Source organism: Ranitomeya imitator, chromosome 5, assembly GCF_032444005.1.
Source record: "Ranitomeya imitator isolate aRanImi1 chromosome 5, aRanImi1.pri, whole genome shotgun sequence".
NCBI lineage: Eukaryota > Metazoa > Chordata > Amphibia > Anura > Dendrobatidae > Ranitomeya > Ranitomeya imitator.
The window spans coordinates 615,181,935-615,209,602 of NC_091286.1; positions in this window are offsets into that span (position 1 = coordinate 615,181,935).

Here is a 27,668-nt window from a genome sequence, read left to right on the forward strand (position 1 = left end):
TTTTGATTAACCCTTTCCTTACCCGCTGGCTGCATGCTGGCTGCAATATTGGATTGAAGTTCATTCTCTGTCCTCCGTAGTACACGCCTGCACAAGGTGCAATCTTGCCTTGCGTAGGCGTGGACTATGGAGGACAGAGAATGAACTTCAATCCAATATTGCAGCCAGCATGCAGCCAGCGGGTAAGGAAAGGGTGAATCAAAAACACAAAAACCCCGCCTCCATGGCTGAAGATTGTTCCCTCCAAATTCAGGTGACAGTGTCCCTTTAAGTAGTTGTTGAAACAACACTGCATTAGGCCTATAAGTTGGGTCTGGGTTGTAGAGACGGTGTCTGCCGCTCCAAGGTGTTCTCCAGGTTGCCTTTCCCTAGCTTCTATCTTCAGGCTCTCGTTAAATTGTTTTTAATATAACACTGCATTTGGCCTACTTGTTTTGTTGGCCCTACTAACGGTGTCTACCGCTCCTTGATGTTCTCCTCCACTGAACAAACCAGTGCCGCCTGTTTACTTCTGTTAACAATTTTGAACTGCATTTAGCCTACTTACTGATTTGGGCCTACTCACTGTGTCAGCCTCTCATTACAGTTGTACTCCACTGAACAAAGCAATGCCCCCTGGTTAGTCCTGTTACCAATTTTGAACTGCATTTAGCCCACTTTATTATTTGGGCCTATATCTGTGTTTCCTCCTCATCCTGCCCATTGCCCAGCCAGTGATAGATGAGTCTGCTGGTACATTGACCCAGAACGCTACATTCCCCGTGCACGCTACACAGCCAGAATGTGACCCTGCTGAAAGTTCCCCTTCCCGCATACCATACCACCTTACACGGGGACAAAGAGGAAGGTGCAGATGAAGGTGCAGGTTCCTTCATCAGGTGGGGTGAGGAATACTCGTTGGCGACGTCACTGGCACAGGGCCCCTCATAGTACGCAAAAGTGTTGCTGCCGGTGGGAGGCGCCCCCGCCGTGCAAACACACCGCTGTACTTTGAGGGGCCCTGTGCCAGTGCCAATGCCAACAAGTGGGCCCCCCCTGCTTGCTCAGGATCACAGCACTTGCAAAGTTGAAATACTTACCTCTCCCTGCTCCACTGCCGTGACGTGGTCCAGATTTCCTGGGCCCACTAAATACTTGAACCAGCCTTACCCCCCACAACTTTAGCCAAATGACCCCCAATTTCCAATGCCTAACTATTATTATAAGGTAAATTAAGATTGACAAGCTTCAGTAACAAGAATGGATGTTTTTGCCATTAAAATGGGCACTGTAGGTGTTTTCCTGGCCTCCACTCACTGCCGACTATGCTTCCCCATTGACTTGCATTGGGTTTCGTGTTTCGGTCGATCCCCGACTTTTCGCGATAATCGGCCGATTTCACTCGACTCGACTTTTGAGATAGTCGGGTTTCACGAAACCCGACTCGACCCTAAAAAAATAAAAGTCGCTCAACCCTAGTTATGATAAATGAGGTTGTAAGACAGTCAGATTTGAATGTGGCTTATGTATGACTCAATGCCACCATGTAGCTCTCGCCTCATTCCTATTGTGTTTGAGTTTTAGTAACTTTCCTCGCTCTGTTCAAATATTAGGTTTTGGTCTAGGAGTGATGTGAGGTTACAGACAGAGGAACAGCACCGAACAGTCCTCCAAAATGTTTATTTTTACATAGCCGAGAATGAAACACATTCGATATTGAAAACCGTCCATATCCCATCAGGACAAACATGTTTGAAAATTGTTTTTGCAACTTCTGCATTCTCATTATATTCCCTGGAGAAGAACATTTTATGTTTTGACAAGATCTCTTTGGCAGTCTTACATTTCCAAGAGTGGAGAAAGGCAGATGCTGTATAAATATCCGCCTGCTATACATCGCTGATCTGCTTTATTCTCAGCGTATAGAACATTATCACCAGCAATCAGTCATTTACAAACTATTTCAAGGGAAAGGCTCAAGTTTATGATCAAATTTAGGTTGCGGTAACAATCCAGACAGCTTTTTATAGGAGGTGTAAAATGACTATACACTGACATACAGCCAGACGGCACCATAAGGAGACAGGGATGCAGGTCCAGACAGTCAGCGAAGTCAGTGAGAAGGTCCTAATATCTGTATAATACAGGCTTCCACACATCACAACTACGCAAACGCCAGATCAGATTTACTCACAGCATATTAACTAAGGGAGACAATACACAATAGATAAACTCATAGAAAATGGCTGATTATGACCATAATGACCGATCGTTAGCTGGTTACTTATGACTGCTGACTCACTGATGAACATTTGTTATCATTTAAAACATCAATCAGGCATGTTGGATTTTTTGGGGCATTGATTAGCCCTGATTACACTGTCCTAATGTCCAATTATGTGGCTCTTCTGAGAGGCTGATAAAACTGTAGTTGGTAATTTCTTAGGGTACCGTCTCACAGTGGCACTTTTGTCGCTACGACGGTACGATCAGTGACATTCCAGCGATATCCATACGATCTCGCTGTTTCTGACACGCAGCAGCGATCAGGGACCCCGCTGAGAATCGTACGTCGTAGCAGATCGTTTGGAACTTTCTTTCGTCGCTGGATCTCCCGCTGTCATCGCTGGATTGGTGTGTGTGACACCGATCCAGCGATGCGTTCGCTTGTAACCAGGGTAAACATCGGGTTACTAAGCGCAGGGCCGCGCTTAGTAACCCGATGTTTACCCTGGTTACCAGCGTAAATGTAAAAAAAAAAAAAAAAATAGTACATACTTACATTCCGGTGTCCGTCAGGTCCCTTGCCGTCTGCTTCCCGCACTGACTGACTGCCGGCCGTAAAGTGAAAGCACAGCACAGCGCGCTGTGCTTTCACTTTACGGCCGGCAGTCAGTCAGTGCGGGAAGCAGACGGCTAGGGACAGACACCGGAATGTAAGTATGTAGTGTTTTTTTTTTTTACGCTGGTAACCAAGGTAAACATCGGGTTACTAAGCGCGGCCCTGCGTTTAGTAACCCGATGTGTACCCTGGTTACCCGGGGACCTCGGCATCGTTGGTCGCTGGAGAGCTGTCTGTGTGACAGCTCTCCAGCGACCACACAACGACTTACCGATCACGGCCAGGTCGTATCGCTGGTCGTGATCGTTGGTAAATCGTATAGTGTAACGGTACCCTTAGTTTAAGGCTTCATTTACATGTCTAGTGTTCACAGATAGAACTGATACGTCTGAAAGTCTATGGGACTGTCTATATGGCCTTGATGTTTTGTGGACCGACTCGGTCCATGCAAAATCATGGAGATATATCCGATCTTAGGCCGGGGTCACACTTACCATAGGGAAAATCCATCCGAGTCTCCCTGCCGAGAGTCGCACAAGTGTTCTCCGTTTGGTCATCTGTGTGTAAGGTGTTTGCAATGTGATGATGCGATTTTCTCGCACGTCTGTATCCGTATAACATCTGTATGACATGCGTATGGCTTTACATTTCTCACTGATTTTCCCCAATGAATTTAATGGCTCAATCAGCTGAAATTGGGAAAATGTGTGCGTATTTCTTGTAAGTCACATGGATGGTCCATGTGGTGTCTGAGTTTTTCTCTCACCCATAGGCTTGCATTGGCGAGACTCAGACGAAATACGCTTACAATCGCATCATGCATGTCGAATACGTCTGAGAAAAGAAACAGTGCTGTGAGCTGCCCCATAGATTAACAGTGGTCCGAGTGCTATGCGATGTTTTCTCGCACAGCACTCGTCCGTATTCTACGGTAATGTGACCCCAGCCTTAATCCAAGTATCGAATCAAAATTGCCACTGAAGATCTATGGGTCAGTGAATAAAATTGGACTACCCTTGGTTACCATCCAAATTGTGTCTGTTTTTTCACTAACTGCTTGATGAGAGAAGATAGGGAAATGTTTTATTATAGTGCTTTGTAAAAAGCACTATATTGTTATTCCACCGTAGTCAACTTCTTCTTATTATAGTGCTTTGTAAAAAGCACTATATTGTTATTCCACCGTAGTCAACTTCTTCTTAATATTATTATTCAGTCCGCAATTAATGCGGCCCGAACCGCTGCACGCACAGACTCCAGTGAGGTGTCATTTCGAAGCCAGCGTTCCTGGGAGGTGTGCTAAGTATTTTTCGTGTCGATTGGATTTGTAGTTTTGGCGCAATTGGCGTTTGAAAATTTTGTCTCAATGCATTTCAATGGGGAAATCTTGCCACAAGCTTATAATGGCAGTTATTTTGAAATTGCCTCAGAAATCAGCCCAACTGCCACCTGGCTGATTAGCTCATTGATATGCGAAGTAAGACCCAGTTACTATGCCAACGCCTACGAACTCTACATGACCCCACTAGGACACAGGTTTGCCAGATAATAAAAGTGACCTGCCCACCAAATTGTTACCTGAGGTGCCAGCCCACCAAATCGGACCCAGAGTGACCCCGCCCACCAAATCCGTCCCTGAGGTGCCCCGCCCACAAAATCGGACCCAGAGGGTAAGTGCACCCCCGCCCCGTATGTGGAAAAGTAAGTGCACCCCTGCCCCATGTGTGCAAAAGTAAGTGCACCCCTGTTCCCGTGTGTGAAAAGTAAGTGCACCCCGGCACCGAATGTGCAAAAGTAAGTGCGCCCCCGGCCCCCGGGGTGCAAAAGTAAGTGCACCCCGGGTGTCCCGTGGGTCAAAAATAAGTACACCCTCGGTCCCTTGGGTGAAAAGTAAGTGCACCCCCGGTCCCGTGGGTGAAAAGTAAGTGCACCCCAGGTCCCGTGGGTGAAAAGTAAGTGCACCCCCGGTCCCGTGGGTGAAAAGTAAGTGCACCCCCGGTCCCGTGAGTGAAAAGTAAGTGCACCCCCGCTGCCATATGTGAAAAGTAAGTGCACCCCCGATCCCGTTTGTGAAAAGTAAGTGCACCCCCGGTCCCGTGTGTGAAAAGTAAGTGCACCCTCGGTCCCGTGGGTGAAAAGTAAGTGCAGCCCCGGTCCCGTGGGTGAAAAGTAAGTGCATCCCCGGTCCCGTGGGTGAAAAGTGCACCCCCGCAGCCATATGTGAAAAGTAAGTGCACCCCAGATCCCGTGTGTGAAAAGTAAGTGCACCCCCGGTCCCGTGTGTGAAAAGTAAGTGCACCCCCGGTCCCGTGGGTGAAAAGTAAGTGCACCCCGGGTCCCGTGTGTGAAAACTAAATGCACCCCTGGTCCCGTGGGTGAAAACTAAGTGCACCCAGGTCCCGTGTGTGCAAAAGTAAGAGCGCCCCCGCCCCCAAATCGGACCCCGAGTGACCCCGCCACCCAAATCGAACCCAGAGTGGCCCCACCCACCAAATTGGACCCAGAGTTGCCCCGCCCACCAAATCGGACCCAGAGTGGCCCCGCCCACCAAATCGGACCCAGAGTGGCCGCGCCCACCAAATCGGACCCAGAGTGGCCCCGCCCACCAAATCGGACCCAGAGTGGCCCCGCTCACCAAATCGGACCCCCAGGGGCTCCGCCCGCATATCGGACCCCGAGGGGCCCCACCCGCAAATTGGACCCCGAGGGGCCCCGCCCGACAAATCAGACCCCCAGGAACCCCGCCCACCAAATCGGACCCCGAGGGGCCATGCCCACCAAATCGGACCCCGCCCACCAAATCGGACCCCGAGTGGCCCCGCCCACCAAATTGGACCCGAGTGGCCCCGCCCACCAAGTCGGACCCAGAGTGGCCCCACCCACCAAATCGGTTCCTATGGTGCCCCGCCCACCAAATCGGACACAGAGTGGCCCCGCCCACCAAATCGGACCCAGAGTGGCCCCGCCCACCAAATCGGACCCAGAGTGGCCCCACCCACCAAATCGGTTCCTATGGTGCCCCGCCCACCAAATCGGACCCAGAGTGTCCCCACCCACCAAATCGGACCCAGAGTGGCCCCGCCCACCAAATAGGCCCCTGAGGGGCCCCGCCCACCAAACCAGCACCTGAAGGGCACCCAAGTGTGAAAGTCTTGCAGAGGCAGCCCGGGTACCATTCCAAAGCACTATCTGTAGTTCCTTCAGGAAATACCCATCTAGTTTTGTTTTGTTTCTCCTCCGAGAAAAACTGATGAAACTTTGGCCAAACTCTGATGGTAAAAACTGACACTGACCAAAATTTGATGACATACTAATAAAAAAATACTGATAAAACTCTGATCAATTTTCTTATATGAAAAAAATCACTGACATGTAAATTTATGGGAAAATTTGATGACAATCAATAAGTTTGCCGTGACAGTTAAAGGGGTTTTCAATACTAACTAATAAGGGCTTTAGTAATCCCCTTGTCTCCTGCTGGGGATATTCAGACACAGGTCTGGGAGTCCCTATATAAACTTTTGGGGTATCCAGGTATCCATTGTTGGAGTATATGACAAATAGGATTTGAAGTTCCACAGTAAATACACATCATCAATTTCCGCACTAAATTGTGAGTATTTTGCTGCAGTTTCACCTCTGGAAATGCTGCAGGTTTATGATGGTGAAGAATCCAAGCTTACACTGATGATTTACTTAGAGTAGCACTTTTTGGAAGCCCTCCTTGCTACCATTGGAGGAGCTGTTAAGCAACTCAAGATGAAGCCACGGTTAAAGGGTTTGTCCAGCCTTAGGGGTCAAGTCTGCAGTCACACTATCGGGCAGAATGGAGCAGACTTGGAGGGAAGAGATAGCGCGCAGCTGGGGGACATGAGAGCTCTGACCCTCGAGCATTGATATAGCGCAGGCCAGCGCTCGAGCTTCCCCACCACTGCTGACAGAGACTGTGAGGAGGGACATGCAGTGTACCTGTAGGTCACCAGAAAGCGTGGTGTTGAACATTCCGGGCTAGTGAATACTGCACGCGTGCTGCCAGAGAGAGACCAGGTGCAGGATTGTCATCTGCACCCTGATTCACCTGTGTATGTCTGTCGGGTCCCGTCAGGCTCAGACAGTGAATGGCCTATGTCCATCTGGCTACATCAGTATACGGACTAGGGGCTCAGTGAAAGATACCGGAGACCAACCGCTGTCACCACAAGGTGGATCATTGTTACCTCCAGGATCATATTGGATAAACGCCGCTTCAGCCGTTGTTGGCGCCATAACCCCCCAAGAACTGTTAAAATGTAATACCTTTTTTCCACTGTCCATTTAACCCCTACACGTTATCTATATCTTGAACTGTCTACCCAACCCCCTAGTTAACCTTTAACCTCCCTGCATGGAGTATCTTTGTGTGAATTAAAATTGTTAACCCTTGCTCTGTCTCCTGTCCGTCACTGCATCCCGCTACCTGCTTACACTTGGCATAGTTGGCAGGATGCAGTCTACATTCACAGAGGGGACAGACCAAGCGGTCATAGGTACCCCAAGTGCTAGTATATCGCTGGGGGCAATGTTGAGCAACCTCCCAAAGTTTACAGGGGGCAACATTCTGCTGTGGGACTGGACTGAGCGGGTCAGGGGTTTGATGAGGATGCACCCCATGACTTCCGCGATGGAGGCAGAGATTGCTATGATGACTCTGGATGGAGAGGCGAGGAGCTCCGTCATGTTTTGGTTCTGGAAGCAGGGGCCGACGCGCGTGCGCGAGAGCAGGAGCAGAGGGTGACAGTCCTGGCAGGGAAGGTCCAGAGCAGAGAGGTATCCATCCCGTTGGCAACCAAACCAAGTTGGGTGAAGGAACTGCGGAAGGAAATCCAAGACATGCAAGATGAATGGTCTGGCCTAAATAAGAAACCTTGGTGCCCCTGAACAACTTCAGAGGCAGAACTGGTCCATCCCCCGGCCAGGGACCGAGACCGCAACGCGTAGAAGGGCCACCAACCTGTTTCAACTGCGGGGACACTGGACATTATGGTAAAGTATGTGCACTCCGGGTAAGGCCCCTCCACCGCCGTCCATTAAACTAGTAGGATCCGTGGCAGAGGGATGCCACCCGGAGCCTGAGCAGCCAAGAAGGAGAGAAAGAAGTCACACAAGTTTAGTTTCTTTGAGTCCTCTTGTTTGGGCTGAAATGGATGGCCGGGCTGTCCACTGTTTAGTTGATACTGGCTCTCAAGTAACTATGATGCCCGAGACTTATTTCAGACATCATTTCCCTGAAGTGATGCGACCTGAATGGGGTGCCATGATCAAATTAACGGCAGACAACCAGTTGCCCATCCCGATCGCAGGGTTGGTCTGGATTCAAATCACTGTGTGCAGCAAAGATGTGGGCCTGAAGGGAGATGTGTTAATCGCTGGAGATACTGGTAGTGGTCCCACTGTGACTTTAGGAATTAACCTATTGAAGGAATTGGGAAACATCCTGGTCAGTGAGTCAGCCGATGTGTTTCTGAATCGATGGAGCTCTCGCACCCAGCAGAGAAAAGTGTTCCCACAGTTAATATGAGTGGCTCAAGCCCAGGCCAGGAGACATCGAGTGAAGGTAGAACATTAGGCAAGGTAATCGTTCCCACCTCCACCCAACTTTTCTTGCCACCAGGTCAGACTGTGCTCACATTACCTATCCGAGCCTGCACCCGTCGAAGTTCAGGTAGAACCAGCTGTTATGGAGCAATGAACTCCAGGGCTCCTTGTCATGTGGACGTTAGGCATGGTCCATGATGAAAATGTACCAGTGAGATGTGATCTCGGATAGAGTGATCTCATGCTCCCGCTGAAGAGTGAGGTAGCACAGATCATGGGAATGCCAGAAGAGCTGATACGACCAGAGCCTGTTCAGTTGGCAGTGAAGCATGGGGATCCCTGAACAGTGGCCATATCGGGGTCCTCCGAACCAGAATCTAACTACCTAAAAGAAGGACGCTGAACCCTGGAGCAGAAGCAGAACTCTCACCCCAACAAGTACAACAAGTGGAAGCAGTGCTGGAGCGATACCAGGATGTTTCGCTTGTCATGACGATGATTTCGGATGTACCACAGCTAGTGTTGAGCGATACCGTCCGATACTTGAAAGTATCGGTATCGGATAGTATCGGCCGATACCCGAAAAGTATCGGATATCGCCGATACCGATACCCGATACCAATACAAGTCAATGGGACACCAAGTATCGGAAGGTATCCTGATGGTTCCCAGGGTCTGAAGGAGAGGAAACTCTCCTTCAGGCCCTGGGATCCATATTAATGTGTAAAATAAAGAATTAAAATAAAAAATATTGATATACTTACCTCTCCGGAGGCCCCTGGACATCACCGCTGGTAACCGGCAGCCTTCTTTGTTTAAATTGAGCGCGTTTAGGACCTGGGAATGACGTTGCGGCTTTTGATTGGTCGCGTGCCGCTCATGTGACCGCCACGCGACCAATCAGAAGCCGCGACGTCATTCTCAGGTCCTAAATTCCTAGAATGAGGAGCTAAGGCCTGAGAATGACGTCGCGGCTTCTGATTGGTCGCGTGCCGCTCATGTGACCGCCACGCGACCAATCAGAAGCCGCGACGTCATTCGCAGGTCCTAAATTCCTAGAATGAGGAGTTTAGGGCCTGAGAATGACGTCGCGGCTTGTGATTGGTCGCGTGGCGGTCACATGAGCGGCACGCGACCAATCAGAAGCCGTGACATCATGGAAGTCCCTAAACGCGCTCATTTTAAAAAAAGAAGGCTGCCGGTTACCAGCGGTGATGTCCAGGGGCCTCCGGAGAGGTAAGTATATCAATATTTTTTATTTTAATTCTTTATTTTACACATTAATATGGATCCGATACCGATTCCCGATATCACAAAAATATCGGAACTCGGTATCGGAATTCCGATACCGCAAGTATCGGCCGATACCCGATACTTGCGGTATCGGAATGCTCAACACTAACCACAGCTATCACGCATGAGATTCCAATGGGAAGCACCGCACCCATTAGGGAATGATACCAACAGATCCCTCAACAAATGTACAAGGAGGTGAAGGAGATGTTGGTGCATATGCTTCAGAGTGGAGTCATCTGAGAGAGCCAAAGCCCTTGGGCCGCACCCGTTGTCCTAGCAAGGATGAAGGACAGGATCTTGCACTTCTGTGTAGACTATCGGAAACTGAACGCTTGCACCGTGCGAGATTCATACCCACTACCAAGAATTGAAGAATCAGTGTCCGCCTTGGGAAAAGTGAAGCATTTCTCAATGTTAGATCTGGCCAGCGGATATTGGCAAGTGCCCATGTCCGAGCATGACCGGGCAAAGACAGCATTCATACTGCCTAAGTGGTTGTTTGAGTTCAGCCGGATGCTTTCAGCCTTACTAGCGCACCTGTGACCTTTCAGCAATTGATGGAGAGGTGCTTGGGAAACTTGAACTTCAAGGCTACCCCCATTTATTTAGACGACATCATTGGCTACACGGCCACCTTTGAGGAGCACTTACAATGGCTGGAGCAAGTATTGAGCTGACTACAAATGCACGGCCTGAAAGTGAAACCTCGGAAATGTCACCTCTTTCACCAGCAGATTGAGTGCTTGGGACATGTCATTTCCGTTGAAGGGGTGAGACCATCGCGTGAGAAGATAGCCTCGAGCCTCGGTACAGGACTGGCCCACCCCAAAGACCTTCAAGGATGTCCGAGCCTTTCTGGGACTCAGTTGGTATTATCGACGGTTCATAAAAAATTTACCCGCATCGTCAACCAACTACTGGAGTTGTTGAAAAGCGTGCCATCCGGCGCAAAGAATCAGACCATTCAGTGGAGAGATAGTCAGGAAAAAGCCTTCCGAGCCCTGAAGAGGCACCCATACCGGCTTATGCAGACTTCTCTCAACCCTTCATCCTTCACACCGATGGAAGACTACATGGACTGGGAACTGTATTGTCACAAATGCCTTCATTCTTCACACCGATGGAAGTCTACATGGACTGGGAGCTGTATTTTCACAAATGCAAGACGGGAAGGAGCGAGTAATTGTGTATGCGAGTCAGTCTCTCCACGACTCTGAACAAAACCCAGTTAACTACAGTTCTTTCAAACTTGAACTATTGGCGTTGGTGTGGGCCATGACTGAGAAGTTCGCCGAGTACCTGTCAGGGTCCAAAGTCTTGGTGCGCACCGATAACAACCCCCTGGCTCATCTGCAAAATGCAAAGATAGGGGCTCTGGAGCAGAGATGGGTGGCCCGCATGGCTAAGTACCGATACAAGATTGCCTATCCGAGAGGAGCAGAGAACACACATGCCAATGCTTTATCCAGAGTGACTCAAAAACAACCTGGACCTAAATGGGATGAAGATATGGAAGCCAAAGAGATCCCTGAGTTTTGTAAATCCACCAGGACGATGGCGGCAACGCAGGGACAGATCAGGGAGATGTCCAGAGGACACATATTAAGGCAACCCCATGATGACTGGGTACGGTTTCAGCAGGAAGATAGGGAACTTGCTCAGATGAGGCGCGGGGTGGTTTTGAGACAACTCCCCAACCGAAAAGAGAGAGATGTCCTGTCCTCAGTAGCTCTGCAGATCCTTCAGCAGTGGGAGAGGCTCCAGCTGGAAGACAGGCTGCTGTATACGAAGGTCCAGTTGGCAGGGGAGTTGGGGATCACCTGGCAGGTGGTGCTCCCAGAAAAGTTACTTTGTGAGGTAGCCACAGAAGTTCATGAGATGAGCCTACTTTGGCCCGGAAAAGACGTTCCAGTGGCTGCAGAAGTTGGTCTACCATCCTCGACTGAAAGCGGCAGTAAATCAAGAATGTCAACAGTGCAGGAACTGCGAGTTACCGAAGCCTCACAAACAGAGGGCCCCTACACACACCATTGTGACTTCTGCTCCCCTAGAAGTGTTGATGATTGACTACTTGACTGTGGGCCCATTCCACCTTGGATATGAACACTATCTGGTAATAACCGATCAAACCACCAAATTTGTGGTGATAACTCCAACCCGGGATCAGACTGCTGAGTCGGCGGCACAGGCCATTTGCAGAGACTTCATCCGAGTCTACGGTTGCCCGGAGTGGATTCACTCTGACCTAGGTATCTGTTTTCAAGAATGGGTTATGGAAGAACTGCATCACTTGTATCAGATCGAGAAATCCAGGAAGATGCCCTACCACCCCCAAGTGAATAGGTCCTGTGAGCATTTTAATCAGACGCTGATTCAGATGCTGAGAACCCTGGAGGAAGACCAGAAAGTTTGCTGGCCTGAGTTTGTGGCTGAATTAGTCTGGGTGAACAATCGGGTGCACCGTACAACTGGATATACACCATACACCCTGCTGTTCGGACGGAAAGGGCGAGGAATCACTGAGCTGGAATTGGATCCAGAAGAGTACTACCCACGGACCAGGGTTTCCACCTGAGTCTGTGAACATTGTCACCATCTGCAGACTCTACATCAACTTGTGCAGACCAAGTTCTAGGAACTGGAACATCATGAAGTGACCCCCTTGCGAGAGAAAGCTCTTAAGGCCGGGGACTGTGTGTTGGTTCGAGACAAATGTCCTCGAGGCAAATTGAAGTATTGGTGAGAAAAGACCCGTATCGGGTGAAACGCAGAATCGGATGTGAAGGTCCCATCTATGAGGTTCAACCTGAGGGGAAAGAACACGCTCCCACCTGAGTAATTCATCGGAACATGTTACATCCTTGCTTGTCACAAGACTCTGACTAAACAGAGAGAACTCAAGCTGTCCCCAAAACGCGCTTCACAGCTCTCGACTATGACGACGAAGGCTTTTCCGACCCCCTGCCAATTGACCCAGAAGAGGAACAGGAACTTAAAGCTCCCAAATTGGCTGCTCCCTTGAACCTGGGCACGTCCCCATCCTCGCCAGTGCAACCTGACTCTACTACTCAACCTGACTCCACTACTCAACTTGTCTTCACTCCTCAACCTGACTTACGGTGCACAGAATGGACCACAGCAGGAATACCACCCAACTGATATGAACAAAACCAATTTATTTGGCAGTGAATCATCCAGGAGATGGAAGAATGTCAATGTTTACTACAAGAACTCTCGCCTGTGGAATGGCGAGCAAAAGGAGAGGGGGAGTATAAGAAGAGGGATTGTGCCGCGAGTACCATTCTTGTGCCGGGTTTGGAACTGTTGGGGCTGTCTCATCTGTTGTGCAGAGGAAAGCTTAAGAGACTGCGGAAATGGGCAGACTTCTCGGGAAGAGACAGCATGCAGCAGAGGGATGTGAGTGCTCCGGCCCTCGAGCATTGATATAGCGCAGGCCCACACTCGAGCTTCCCCACCAACGCTGACAGACTGTGATGAGGGACATGCAGTGTGCCCGTTGGTCACCACAAAGTGCGGTGTTGAACATTCCGGGCTAGTGAGTACTGCGCACATGCTGCCAGAGACCAGGTGCAGGACTGTCATCTGCTCCATGATTCACCCAAGTATGTCTGTCGGGTCCCGTCGGGCTCAGACAGTGCCGTGGCCCATGCTTCTCCGGCCACATCACTATATGGACTAGGGGCTCAGTGGAACGTACCGGAGACCAACCACTGCCGCCAGAAGATGGATCATTGTTACCTCCAGGACAATATTGAATAGGCGCCACATCAGCCGTTGTTGGCGCCATCACCTGCTCTGGGACTACCATGTCTTGATAATCATCTGACTGGATAAACTAACCCCCCAATAACTGTTAATACCTTTTTTACACTGTTCCTAATCCCTGCACATTATCTATATCTTGAACTGCCTACCCAACACCCTAGTTAACATTTAAACTCCCTGCGTAGAGTATCTTAGTGTGAATTAAAATTGTTAACCCTTGCTCTGTCTCCTGTCCGTCACTGCATCCCACTACCTGCTTACACATGCTCAGATAACATGTTATCCGAGCATGTTTGCTCATCACTAATGGACATCTAAGTTTGGTTTCACATTTGTGTTGGGCAGAGCAGTGGAGGGCTGCGTACTTCCTCCGTTAAGCCCCGCCCACTGTCACACCTCTTCCATTCAGCTTCGCCTACGTCGGCATGCATCCTGCTGTACCTATCCTTAACATTGGGTATGCAGGCCATGCGAATGTATGCGGATGCCTCCGCATGCGTCGTTATGACGCTGCGCCGAACGCAACATGTTGTATTTTGTTGCGAACGACGCCTGCGGAGGCATCCGCATACATTCGCATGGCCTGCGTACCCAATGTTAAAGATAGGTACAGCAGGACGCATGCCGACGTAGGCGGAGCTGAATAGAAGAGGTGTGGCAGTGGGCGGGGCTTAACGGAGGAAGTACGCAGCCCTCCACAACTCTGTCCAACGCAAATGTGAAACTATCCTAAATGATTACTTAGTTGCAATGATCGTCCAATTGAAAGCAATCTATTTTTCCAAATCGTTAACCATTTCATGGTTGAAAGAGGCTGTAGAATTCTTCAATGGACTTGGTGAGAAAATCTTCTCCCTTATGATCACTAATACTAAAATCATGGCTAATATCTTTTTTGAAACAGCGCCATATCTGCCCATGGTTTTGTCAGGCATTGCAGCTCAGCTCTACTGGAGTAAATGGAGCCGAGCTAACCTGTAGACAGGCTTGGCACTGTTTTTCAAAGATATCAGCCATGTTTTTCTCATCCTGTACAACCACTTTAAGCATGAATCCTTTCTGTGTTGCTTAGATGTTGCACTTACTCTGAATTTAACCCCTTTCTGACATGGGACGTACTATCCCGTCGAGGTGGGGTGGGCCCCCATGACCACGGACGGGATAGTACGTCCAGCGAGATCGGCGGCGCTCACGGGGGGAGCGCCGCCGATCGCGGCCGGGTGTCAGCTGTTTATCGCAGCTGACATCCGGCACTATGTGCCAGGAGCGGTCACTGACCGCCCCCGGCACATTAACCCCTGGCACACCGCAATCAAAGATGATCGCGATGTGCCGGCGGTATAGGGAAGCTTCCCGCAGGGAGGGGGCTCCCTGCGGGCTTCCCTGAGCCCCCCGCAGCAACGCGATGTGATCGCGTTGCTGCGAGGGTCTCACCTCCCTCCCTGCTTCCTCCAGCCCCGGATCCAAGATGGCCACGGATCCGGGTCCTGCAGGGAGGGAGGTGGCTTCACAGAGCCTGCTCAGAGCAGGCACTGTGAAGGCTGCAGCGCTGCATGTCAGATCAGTGATCTGACAGAGTGCTGTGCACACTGTCAGATCACTGATCTGTGATGTCCCCCCCTGGGACAATGTAAAAAAGTTAAAAAAAAAAATTTCAAAATGTGTAAAAAAAAATAAAAAAAAATATTCCTAAATAATGAAAAAAAATATATATATTATTCCCCTAAATACATTTCTTTATCTAAATAAAAAAAAAACAATAAAAGTACACATATTTAGTATCGCCGCGTCCGTAACGACCCGACCTATAAAACTGTCCCACTAGTTAACCCCTTCAGTAAACACCGTAAGAAAAAAAAAAAAAACGAGGCAAAAAACAACGCTTTATTATCATACCGCCGAACAAAAAGTGGAATAACACGCGATCAAAAAGACAGATATAAATAACCATGATACCGCTGAAAGCGTCATCTTGTCCCGCAAAAAACGAGCCACCATACAGCATCATCAGCAAAAAAAAAAAAAGTTATAGTCCTGAGAATAAAGCGATGCAAAAATAATTATTTTTTCTATAAAATAGTTTTTATCATATAAAAGCGCCAAAACATAAAAAAATGATATGAATGAGGTGTCGCTGTAATCGTACTGACCCGAAGAATAAAACTGCTTTATCAATTTTACCAAACGCGGAACGGTATAAACGCCTCCCCCAAAAGAAATTCATGAATAGCTGGTTTTTGGTCATTCTGCCTCGCAAAAATCGGAATAAAAAGCGATCAAAAAATGTAACGTGCCCGAAAATGTTACCAATAAAAACGTCAACTCATCCCGCAAAAAACAAGACCTCACATGACTCTGTGAACCAAAATATGGAAAAATTATAGCTCTCAAAATGTGGTAACGCAAAAAATATTTTTTGCAATAAAAAGCGTCTTTCAGTGTGTGACGGCTGCCAATCATAAAAATCCGCTAAAAAAACCGCTATAAAAGTAAATCAAACCCCCCTTCATCACCCCCTTAGTTAGGGAAAAATTAAAAAAATGTATTTATTTCCATTTTTCCATTAGGGTTAGGGCTAGGGCTAGGGTTAGGGCTAGGGTTAGGGTTTGGGCTAGGGCTAGGGTTAGGGCTAGGGTTAGGGTTAGGACTAGGGTTAGGGCTAGGGTTAGGGTTAGGGCTAGGGTTAGGGCTAGGGTTAGGGCTAGGGTTAGGGCTAGGGTTAGGGCTAGGGTTAGGGCTATGGTTAGGGCTAGGGTTAAGGCTACAGTTAGGGTTGGGGCTAAAGTTAGGGTTAGGGCTATGGTTAGGGCTAGGGTTAGGGCTACAGTTTGGGTTGGGGCTAAACTTAGGGTTGGGGCTAGGGTTAAGGCTACAGTTAGGGTTGGGGCTAAAATTACGGTTAGGGTTTAGATTACATTTACAGTTGGGAATAGGGTTGGGATTAGGGTTAGGTGTGTGTCAGGGTTAGAGGTGTGGTTAGGGTTACTGTTGGGATTAGGGTTAGGGGTGTGTTTGGATTAGGGTTTCAGTTATAATTGGGGGGTTTCCACTGTTTAGGCACATCAGGGGCTCTCCAAACGCGACATGGCGTCCGATCTCAATTCCAGCCAATTCTGCGTTGAAAAAGTAAAACAGTGCTCCTTCCCTTCCGAGCTCTCCCGTGTGCCCAAACAGGGGTTTACCCCAACATATGGGGTATCAGCGTACTCAGGACAAATAGGACAACAACGTTTGGGGTCCAATTTCTCCTGTTACCCTTGGGAAAATACAAAACTGGGGGCTAAAAAATAATTTTTGTGGGGAAAAAAAAGATTTTTTATTTTCACGGCTCTGCGTTATAAACTGTAGTGAAACACTTGGGGGTTCAAAGTTCTCACAACACATCTAGATAAGTTCCATGGGGGTCTAGTTTCCAATATGGGGTCACTTGTGGGGGATTTCTACTGTTTAGGTACATTAGGGGTTCTGCAAACGCAATGTGACGCCTGCAGACCATTCCATCTAAGCCTGCATTCCAAATGGCACTCCTTCCCTTCCGAGCCCTCCCATGCGCCCAAACGGTGGTTCCCCCCAACATATGGGGTATCAGCGTACTCAGGACAAATTGGACAACAACTTTTGGGGTCAAACTTCTCCTCTTACCCTCGGGAAAATACAAAACTGGGGGCTAAAAAATAATTTTTGGGGGAAAGATTTTTTTTTCAATTTTCACGGCTCTGCGTTACAAACTGTAGTGAAACACTTGGGGGTTCAAAGCTCTCACAACACATCTAGATGAGTTCCTTAGGGGGTCTAGTTTCCAAAATGGTGTCACTTGTGGGGGGTTTCTACTGTTTCGGTACATTAGGGGTTCTGCAAATGCAATGTGACACCTGCAGACCATTCCATCTAAGCCTGCATTCCAAATGGAGCTCCTTCCCTTCCGAGCCCTCCCATGCGCCCAAACAGTGGTTCCCCCCCACATATGGGGTATCAGCGCACTCAGAACAAATTGGACAACACATTTTGGGGTCCAATTTCTCCTGTTACCCTCGGGAAAATACAAAACTGGGGGCTAAAAAATAATTTTTGTGGGAAAAAATTTTTGTTTTATTTTTACGGCTCTCCATTATAAACTTCTGTGAAGCCCTTGGTGGGTCAAAGTGCTCACCACACATGTAGATAAGTTCCTTAGGAGGTCTACTTTCCAAAATGGTGTCACTTGTGGGGGGTTTCTAGTGTTTAGGTACATTAGGGGCTCTGCAAACGCAATGTGACACCTGGAGACCATTCCATCTAAGTCTGCATTCAAATGGCACTCCTTCCTTTCCGAACCCTCCCATGCGCCCAAACAGTTGTTCCCCCCACATATGGTGTATCATCGCACTCAGGACAAATTGGGCAACAAATTTTGGGGTCCACTTTCTCCTGTTACCCTCGGGAAAATACAAAACTGGGGGCTAAAAAAATAATTTTTGTGGGAAAAATTTTTTGTTTTATTTTTACGGCTCTGCATTATAAACTTCTGTGAAGCACTTGGTGGGTCAAAGTGCTCACCACACATCTAGATAAGTTCCTTAGGGGGTCTACTTTCCAAAATAGTGTCACTTGTGGGGGGTTTCAATGTTTAGGCACATCAGTGGCTCTCCAAACGCAACATGGCGTCCCATCTCAATTCCTGTCAATTTTGCATTGAAAAGTCAAACGGCGCTCCTTCCCTTCCGAGCTCTCCCATCCGCCCAAACAGTGGTTTACCCCCACATATGGGGTATCAGCGTACTCAGGACAAATTGTATAACAACTTTTGGGGTCCAATTTCTTCTCTTACCCTTGGGAAAATAAAAAATTGGGGGCGGAAAGTTAATTTTTGTGAAAAAATATGATTTTTTATTTTTACGGTTCTACATTATAAACTTCTGTGAAGCACTTGGTGGGTCAAAGTGCTCACCACACATCTAGATAAGTTCCTTAAGGGGTCTACTTTCCAAAATGGTGTCACTTGTGGGGGGTTTCAATGTTTAGGCACATCAGGGGCTCTCCAAACGAAACATGGCATCCCATCTCAATTCCAGTCAAGTTTGCATTGAAAAGTCAAATGGCGCTCCTTCCCTTCCGAGCTCTGCCATGCGCCCAAACAGTGGTTTACCCCCACATGTCAGGTATTGTCGTGCTCAGGACAAATTGTACAACAATGTTTGGGGTCTATTTTCTCCTGTTACCCTTGGTAAAATTAAACAAATTGGAGCTGAATTAAATTTTTTGTGAAAAAAAGTTAAATGTTCATTTTTATTTAAACATTCAAAAAATTCCTGTGAAGCAACAGAAGGGTTAATAAACTTCTTGAATATGGTTTTGAGCACCTTGAGGGGTGTAGTTTTTAGAATGGTGTCACACTTGGGTATTTTCTATCATATAGACCCCTCAAAATGACTTCAAATGAGATGTGGTCCCTAAAATAAAATGGTGTTGTAGAAATGAGAAATTGCTGGTCAACTTTTAACCCTTATAACTCCATAACAAAAAAAAATTTTGGTTCCAAAATTGTGCTGATGTAAAGTAGACATGTGGGAAATGTTACTTATTAAGTATTTTGTGTGAGATATCTCTGTGATTTAATTGCATAAAAATTCAAAGTTGGAAAATTGCGAAATTTTCAAAATTTTCGCCATATTTCTGTTTTTTTCACAAATAAACGCAGGTAATATCAAAGAAATTTTACCACTGTCATGAAGTACAATATGTCACGAGAAAACAATGTCAGAATCACTGGGATCCGTTGAAGCGTTCCAGAGTTATAACCTCACAAAAGGACAGTGGTCAGAATTGTAAAAATTGGCCCGGTCATTAACGTGCAAACCACCCTTGGGGGTAAAGGGGTTAAAGGGCCACTACTCATTTTTGATCATCCTTTGAAACAATAACTTTTTACCTTACTAAACTGTAAATTCTTTCCATAAATGCCAAATGGTTCCAGTTCCAGTGTATTGTCATGAAGAGAGAGCCTTGACATTTTCCCTTGTGGTCGCCTGGTCGCCGGAGCTATATTAAGTCTGACAAGTCCGGAGCGTTTTCTAGTTACTGTGAATATGGATTAAATCCATGGGCTCGAGGGCTTTGGGGAGGCCAGGATACAGCAATCCGTGCATAGTCATGAACTACAGCAGTAATCTGATGCCTGCAAGAAAAATAAATGTCTTGCAAACAGCAGATCCAAGAGCAACTGCAATCTACAGAGGAGTGTGGGTGGTAAATGGGGCGGTAATGAAATAAGCACTGATGTGGTAGGAAACGTGTTGCTGTCATTATATAGGAATATCATTAGAGCAGCGCAGACATGGCATGTGTTACCTCGTCAGACCTCTGCCTTGCTGGAAATGAAGGAACGTTTCCAGGTACGAGGAGATTTAATAAATATTGTTGCTGGTATCCATGTTCTGCATACATGTGGGAGCGAAGACTTCCTGTAATTTGCCATTACTTCACTTTCAATAATAATATTGGATAAATGGGACTGTGCAGAAACTCAGACTTCCTCAGCCTAATTCACTGTATATCGTATTTTATAGAATGGAAATCAATACCCTTCATCTACGTAGCGGCATCATGTCCTCCTTTACTGTAAAAAGGCTCCAGAAATTCTACAACAGAAGAGCTTACATTCTAAGGCTAGGTCCCCACGGTCAGTAATCGGCAGCGCTTTGGACGGAGCTGCCGGCTTTTGAACGTAGGTGAATCCGTATATGAACCGTGCAGAATCACCGCATCCAATACATTGTACGGGTGAAATTTAACTTGCAGAGACTCGTGTCTCCGCCAGATAAATTGACATGCTGTGGTCTAGAAAGCTGCACCCATGTCAGTCTCCACGGGTGAGCCGCGGGCGTTGGGGCATAGGATTTCTTGAAATCCCATTCACTATGCTGTAACATGTGGCCACTGTGGGTTGGATGCTGCAGATGTATGCAGCGTCCAACCCGCAGCTTTTACTGACCGTGGGAGCATACTCTGAGGCCTAGTGCAAATGCGCACAGAGAGCTCAGACGGCATGCTTAATAACTCTACCAGAATGCCCTTAAGGCTCCTTGAAAATGGAGGAGACCTTCCAGGCATCTCCCTGATCACTTGGCAAATCTCACAGAGTAAGGCCTCATTCACATGTCCTGGTGATTTTGGTAGTGTAAAAAACAGTACTGGTGAGTAGAGATGAGCGAATACTTTCGGTTACCTCCTTATTCGTCAAGCTATAGCACTTCCCGAAGAAGCTGCAACGGGAACCCGGCGCCGCAGCTTTATGTGTCACGGCTGTGTGACAGTCACAACACACAGGCACTCCATTCATGTGTTGTGACTCACACAGCCGTGACACACGCAGCTGCAGCGCCGGACACCTGATTATCGGGAGCGCTCCAGGCATCCGGGTTCTCGCTGCAGCTTCTTCAGTAAGCGCTATAGCTTGCCGAATAAGGAGGGAGCCGAACATATTCGCTCATGTCTACTGGTGAGTCCATATATCATCCGTGTGTATGTAATGTTCGTGTGTCCGTGTGCCACGTATGGAATGAAATGGAATGAAATGCAGCATAGAAATTAAATAGTGTTATGTATTAAAGATGTGTAAAGAGAGAGATAGTGATGAGGAGCATAATACATAGCTAAATAGAAAGGCAGACAAATCTGCCGAAACCTTGCTGCTAATGGATTAGTAAGGTCACGGTTTTTCACTTTGATTTTTGAAGTGCTGCCTGCTATTTTCTGATTTTCTATTTTGGAGGTTTAGACATCACCTTTATGGATTTTATTGCGCCTATTTTTTTTGTAGTGCTGCCAAATTTTCTTTAGTTATGATAGATAGATAGATAGATAGATAGATAGATAGATAGATAGATAGATAGATAGATAGAAAGATAGATAGAGGCTCAGACTGGCCCACTGGAGAAACGGAGGATTCTCCGGTGGGCCCAGGCACTAACACCTGCTGGCATCCTGGCCAGCAGCTGCCTAGGGCCCCCACTGCTCCAGGGGCCCCTTGCCAGTGGCTATAGGGCCCCCGAGTCAAGGGGGCCCGCCCTGTGCCAGTAGCAGCAGCTGGAGACAGGATCCTGTCCCCACTGCTAAAGCCAAATGAATATTCACGCTTCCCCACGGCCCTATGGGCGTGGAGAGGTGTGAATACCATTTCTCTTTAATAGCGGGCAGCGTTAGCCGCAGAGTGCAGCTAACATTGCCCGCAAGTAAAGCCGCAACACACACACACACACACTCACAAAGTACCGCATACCCACACACACACACACAGCACCGCACCGCACACATACACACGCAGGCACACAGACTCACAGAGCAGTTCACCTCTCGGCATCCTGCTTCCTGTCTGAGGCAGCCCAGCTGGATGACGTCATCATCCAGCGTGCTGCTGTCTCAGTCAGAAAGCTTCCAGGAATCCAGCGAGGAAGAGGCTGCTGGAATGAGCTGCTGCTGCGGGGAGGTGAGCTGTGCTGTGTGTGTGTGTGTGAGATAGTGTGTGTGTGTGTGTGTGTGTGAGAGAGAGAGAGATAGTGAGTGTGTGTGTGTGCGTGTGCGTGTGTGTGAGAGTGTGTGAGAGTGTGTGTGTGTGTGTGGGTGTGTGTGATGCACTGATGAGCTGCGATGAGCTGTGTGTGTGTGGTGAAGGGCAATGATATTGGTGGGGGGAGACAATGATGGAGGTGATGGGCAATGATGGTGGTTGGGGGAGACAATTATGGAGGTGATGGGCAATGATAGTGGGGGGAAGACAATGATGGAGGTGATGGGCATGATGGTGGTGGTGGGGAGGCAATGATGGAGGTGAGGGGAGGCAATTATGGAAGTGATGGGCAGTGATGGTGGGGGAGACAATGATGGAGGTGATGGGCAATCATGGTGAGGGAGGGAATGATGGAGGCGATGGTCAATGAGGGTGAGGGGAGGCAATGATGGTGGGGGAGGCAATGATGGAGGTGATGGGCAATGATGGAGGTGAGGGGAGGCAATGATGGAAGTGATGGGCAGTGATGGTGGGGGAGACAATGAAAGAGGTGATGGGCAATCATGGTGAGGGAGGGAATGATGGAGGTGATGGGCAATGAGGGTGAGGGGAGGCAATGATGGTGGGGGAGGCAATGATGGAGGTGATAGGTAATGATGGTGGGGAGGCAATGATGGAGGTGATGGGCAATGGTGGTGGGGGGAGGCAATGATGGAGGTGATGGGCAATGGTGGTGGGGGGAGGCAATGATGGAGGTGATAGGCAATGATGGAGGTGATGATCAAAGGTGGTGGTGGGAGGCAGTGATGGAGGTGATGAAATGGGCAATGATGGTGGTGGTGGGAGGCAAGGATGGTGGTGGGGGAGGCAATGATGGTGGTGGGGGAGGCAATGATGGAGGTGATGAAATGGACACTGATGGTGGGGGAGGAGGCAATGATGCAGGTGGTGGGATGGGCAGTGATGGAGGTGGTGGGGGAGAATGATAGGGATGGTGGGGGAGAAGGCAATGATGGAGGTGGTGATGAGGACAATGATGGGGGTGGAGAGGGGCTGCATTATACTTTATGAGGGGGCTACATTATATTCTGTGGGGGGACTGCATTATTCTCAGGGGACTACATTATCTTATGGGGGGCTACATCATACTATATGAGGGGGCTACAGTATACTCTATGGGGGGGCTGCATTATATTCTGTGGTGGGGTTGCATTCTCTCAGTTGACTACATTATATTCTGTGATGGCTGCATTATACTATATGAGGGGGCGGCATTATACCCTATGAGGGTGCTACATTATATTCTATGGTGAGGGCTGCATTATACCTGAGGGGGTTGCATTATATTTTGTGAGGTGCTGCATTATATGCTATTAGAGGGGACTGCGTTATATTTTATAAGGGGGCTAAATTATATCCTGCGAGGGGGCTACCCCAACCCTTGCTACATAATTAAGACGTGTACTACCTTATATTATACCCTGATAATAGCGCTTTTTACCGCACAATTGGTGGTCTTGTATCTATTTCTATGTAGCTACATAGTGGACCCCAAGAATGATTTTCTCTGGTAGGCCCAGGGTGCTCCAGTCTGACGCTGGATAGATAGATAGATAGATAGATAGATAGATAGATAGCATTTTTTCTGACTTGTTTTATTTATTTTTAAATAAATAAAATAATTTTTAAAAAGGCGTGGGCTCCCGCATAATTTTTATAACCAACAGATGGAAAGTCGACCTCCAGCGTCAAACTTGGATAAAAGTTCAATTTATTTAGACAAATCCATTAACCCCTCTGTGACCTTAGACGTACTATCCCGTCGAGGTGCCCTGGGCTTATCTGACCCTGGACGGGATAGTACGTCATAGCCGATCGGCCGCGCTCACGGGGGGAGCGCGGCCGATCGCGGCCGGGTGTCAGCTGCTTATCGCAGCTGACATCCGGCACTATGTGCCAGGAGCGGTCACGGACCGCCCCCGGCACATTAACCCCTGGCACACCGCGATCAAAGATGATCGCGATGTGCCGGCGGTGCAGGGAAGCGATGTGATCGCGTTGCTGCGAGGGTCTCCTCACCTCCCTCCCTGCTCGAGCCCCGGATCCAAGATGGCCGCGGATCCGGGTCCTGCAGGGAGGGAGGTGGCTTCACAGAGCCTGCTCAGAGCAGGCACTGTGAAGGCTGCAGCGCTGCATGTCAGATCAGTGATCTGACAGAGTGCTGTGCAAACTGTCAGATCACTGATCTGTGATGTCCCCCCCTGGGACAAAGTAAAAAAGTAAAAAAAAAATTTTCCAAATGTGTAAAAAAAATAAAAAAAAATATTCCAAAATAATGAAAAAAAAAAAAAATATTATTCCCATAAATACATTTCTTCATCTAAATAAAAAAAAAACCAATAAAAGTACACATATTTAGTATCGCCGCGTCCGTAACGACCCGACCTATAAAACTGTCCCACTAGTTAACCCCTTCAGTAAACACCGTAAGAAAAAAAAAAAAAAACGAGGCAAAAAACGCTTTATTATCATACCGCCGAACAAAAAGTGGAATAACACGCGATCAAAAGGACAGATATAAATAACCATGGTACCGCTGAAAGCGTCATATTGTCCCGCAAAAAAAGAGCCGCCATACAGCATCATCAGCAAAAAAATAAAAAAGTTATAGCCCTGAGAATAAAGCGATGCAAAAATAATTATTTTTTCTGTAAAATAGTTTTTATCGTATAAAAGCACCAAACCATAAAAAAATGATATAAATGAGGTATCGCTGTAATCGTACTGACCCGAAGAATAAAACTGATTTATCAATTTTACCAAACGCGGAACGGTATAAACGCCTCCCCCAATAGAAATTCATGAATAGCTGGCTTTTGGTCATTCTTCCTCACAAAAATCGGAATAAAAAGCGATAAAAAAATGTCACATGCCCAAAAATGTTTTCAATAAAAACGTCAACTCGTCCCGCAAAAAACAAGACCTCACATGACTCTGTGGACCAAAATATGGAAAAATTATAGCTCTCAAAATGTGGTATTGCAAAAAATATTTTTTGCAATAAAAAGGGTCTTTCAGTGTGTGACGGCTGCCAATCATAAAAATCCGCTAAAAAACTCGCTATAAAAGTAAATCAAACCCCCCTTCATCACCCCCTTAGTTAGGGAAAAATAAAAAAAAATGTATTTATTTCCATTTTCCCATTAGGGCTAGGGTTAGGGCTAGGGTTAGGGCTAGGGCTAGGGTTAGGGCTAGGGTTAGGGCTAGGGTTAGGGTTAGGGCTAGGGTTAGGGCTAGGGCTAGGGCTAGGGTTAGGGCTAGGGTTAGGGCTAGGGTTAGGGTTAGGGTTAGGGCTAGGGTTAGGGCTAGGGTTAGGGCTAGGGTTAGGGTTAGGGCTAGGGTTAGGGCTAGGGTTAGGGTTAGGGTTGGGGCTACAGTTAGGGTTGGGGCTAAAGTTAGGGTTAGGGTTTAGATTACATTTACAGTTGGGAATAGGGTTGGGATTAGGGTTAGGGGTGTGTCAGGGTTAGAGGTGTGGTTAGGGTTACCGTTGGAATTAGGGTTAGGGGTGTGTTTAGATTAGGGTTTCAGTTATAATTGGGGGGTTTCCACTGTTTCGGCACATCAGGGGCTCTCCAAACACGACATGGCGTCCGATCTCAATTCCAGCCAATTCTGCGTTGAAAAAGTAAAACAGTGCTCCTTCCCTTCCGAGCTCTCCCGTGTGTCCAAACAGGGGTTTACCCCAACATATGGGGTATCATCGTACTCAGGACAAATTGGACAACAACTTTTGTGGACCAATTTCTCCTGTTACCCTTGGGAAAATACAAAACTGGGGGCTAAAAAATAATTTTTGTGGGAAAACAAAAAGATTTTTTATTTTCACGGCTCTGCGTTATAAACTGTAGTGAAACACTTGGGGGTTCAAAGTTCTCACAACACATCTAGATAAGTTCATTGAGGGGTCTAGTTTCCAATATGGGGTCACTTGTGGGGGGTTTCTACTGTTTAGGTACATTAGGGGCTCTGCAAACGCAATGTGACGCCTGCAGACCAATCCTTCTAAGTCTGCATTCCAAATGATGCTCCTTCCCTTCCGAGCCCTCCCATGCGCCCAAACGGTGGTTCCCCCCCACATATCGGGTATCAGCGTACTCAGGACAAATTGGACAACAACATTTAGGGTCCAATTTCTCCTGCTAACCTTGGAAAAATACAAAACTGGGGGCTAAAATATAATTTTTGTGGAAAAAAAAATATTTTTTATTTGCATGGCTCTGCGTTATAAACTGTAGTGAAATACTTGGGGGTTCAAAGCTCTCACAACACATCAAGATGAGTTCCTTAGGGGGTCTACTTTCTAAAATGGTGTCACTTGTGGGGGGTTTCTACTGTTTAGGTACATTAGGGGCTCTGCAAACGCAATGTGACGCCTGCAGACCATTCCATCTAAGTCTGCATTCCAAATGGCGCTCCTTCCCTTCCGAACCCTCCCATGCGCCCAAACGGTGGTTCCCCCCCACATATGGGGTATCAGCGTACTCAGGACAAATTGGACAACAATTTCTCCTGTTACCCTAGGGAAAATACAAAACTGGGGGCTAAAAAATAATTTTTGTGGGAAAAAAATTTTGTTTTATTTTTATGGCTCTGCATTATAAACTTCTGTGAAGCCCTTGGTGGGTCAAAGTGCTCACCACACATCCAGATAAGTTCCTTAGGGGGTCTACTTTCCAAAATGGTGTCACTTGTGGGGGGTTTCAATGTTTAGGCACATCAGTGGCTCTCCAAACGCAACATGGCGTCCCATCTCAATTCCTGTCAATTTTGCATTGAAAAGTCAAACGGCGCTCCTTCCCTTCCGAGCTCTCCCATGCGCCCAAACAGTGGTTTACTGCCACATATGGGGTATCAGCGTACTCGGGACAAATTGGACAACAACTTTTGAGGTCCAATTTCTTCTCTTACCCTTGGAAAAATAAAAAATTGGGGGCAAAAATATAATTTTTGTGAAAAAATATGATTTTTTATTTTTACGGTTCTGCATTATAAACTTCTGTGAAGCACTTGGTGGGTCAAAGTGCTCACCACACCTCTAGATGAGTTCCTTAGGGGGTCTACTTTCCAAAATGGTGTCACTTGTGGGGGGTTTCAATGTTTAGGCACATCAGTGGCTCTCCAAACGCAACATGGCGTCCCATCTCAATTTCTGTCAATTTTGCATTGAAAAGTCAAACTGCGCTCCTTCCCTTCCGAGCTCTCCCATGCGCCCAAACAGTGGTTTACTGCCACATATGGGGTATCAGCGTACTCAGGACAAATTGTACAACAACTTTTTGGGTCCAATTTCTCCTGTTACCCTTGGTAAAATAAAACAAATTGGAGCTGAAGTAAATTTTTTGTGTAAAAAAGTTAAATGTTCATTTTTATTTAAACATTCCAAAAATTCCTATTAAACACCTGAAGGGTTAATAAACTTCTTGAATGTGGTTTTGAGCACCTTGAGGGGTGCAGTTTTTAGAATGGTGTCACACTTGGGCATTTTCTATCATATAGACCCCTCAAAATGACTTCAAATGAGACGTGGTCCCTAAAAAAAAATGGTGTTGTAAAAATGAGAAATTGCTGGTCAACTTTTAACCCTTATAACTCCCTAACAAAAAAAAAAATTGGTTCCAAAATTATGCTGATGTAAAGGAGACA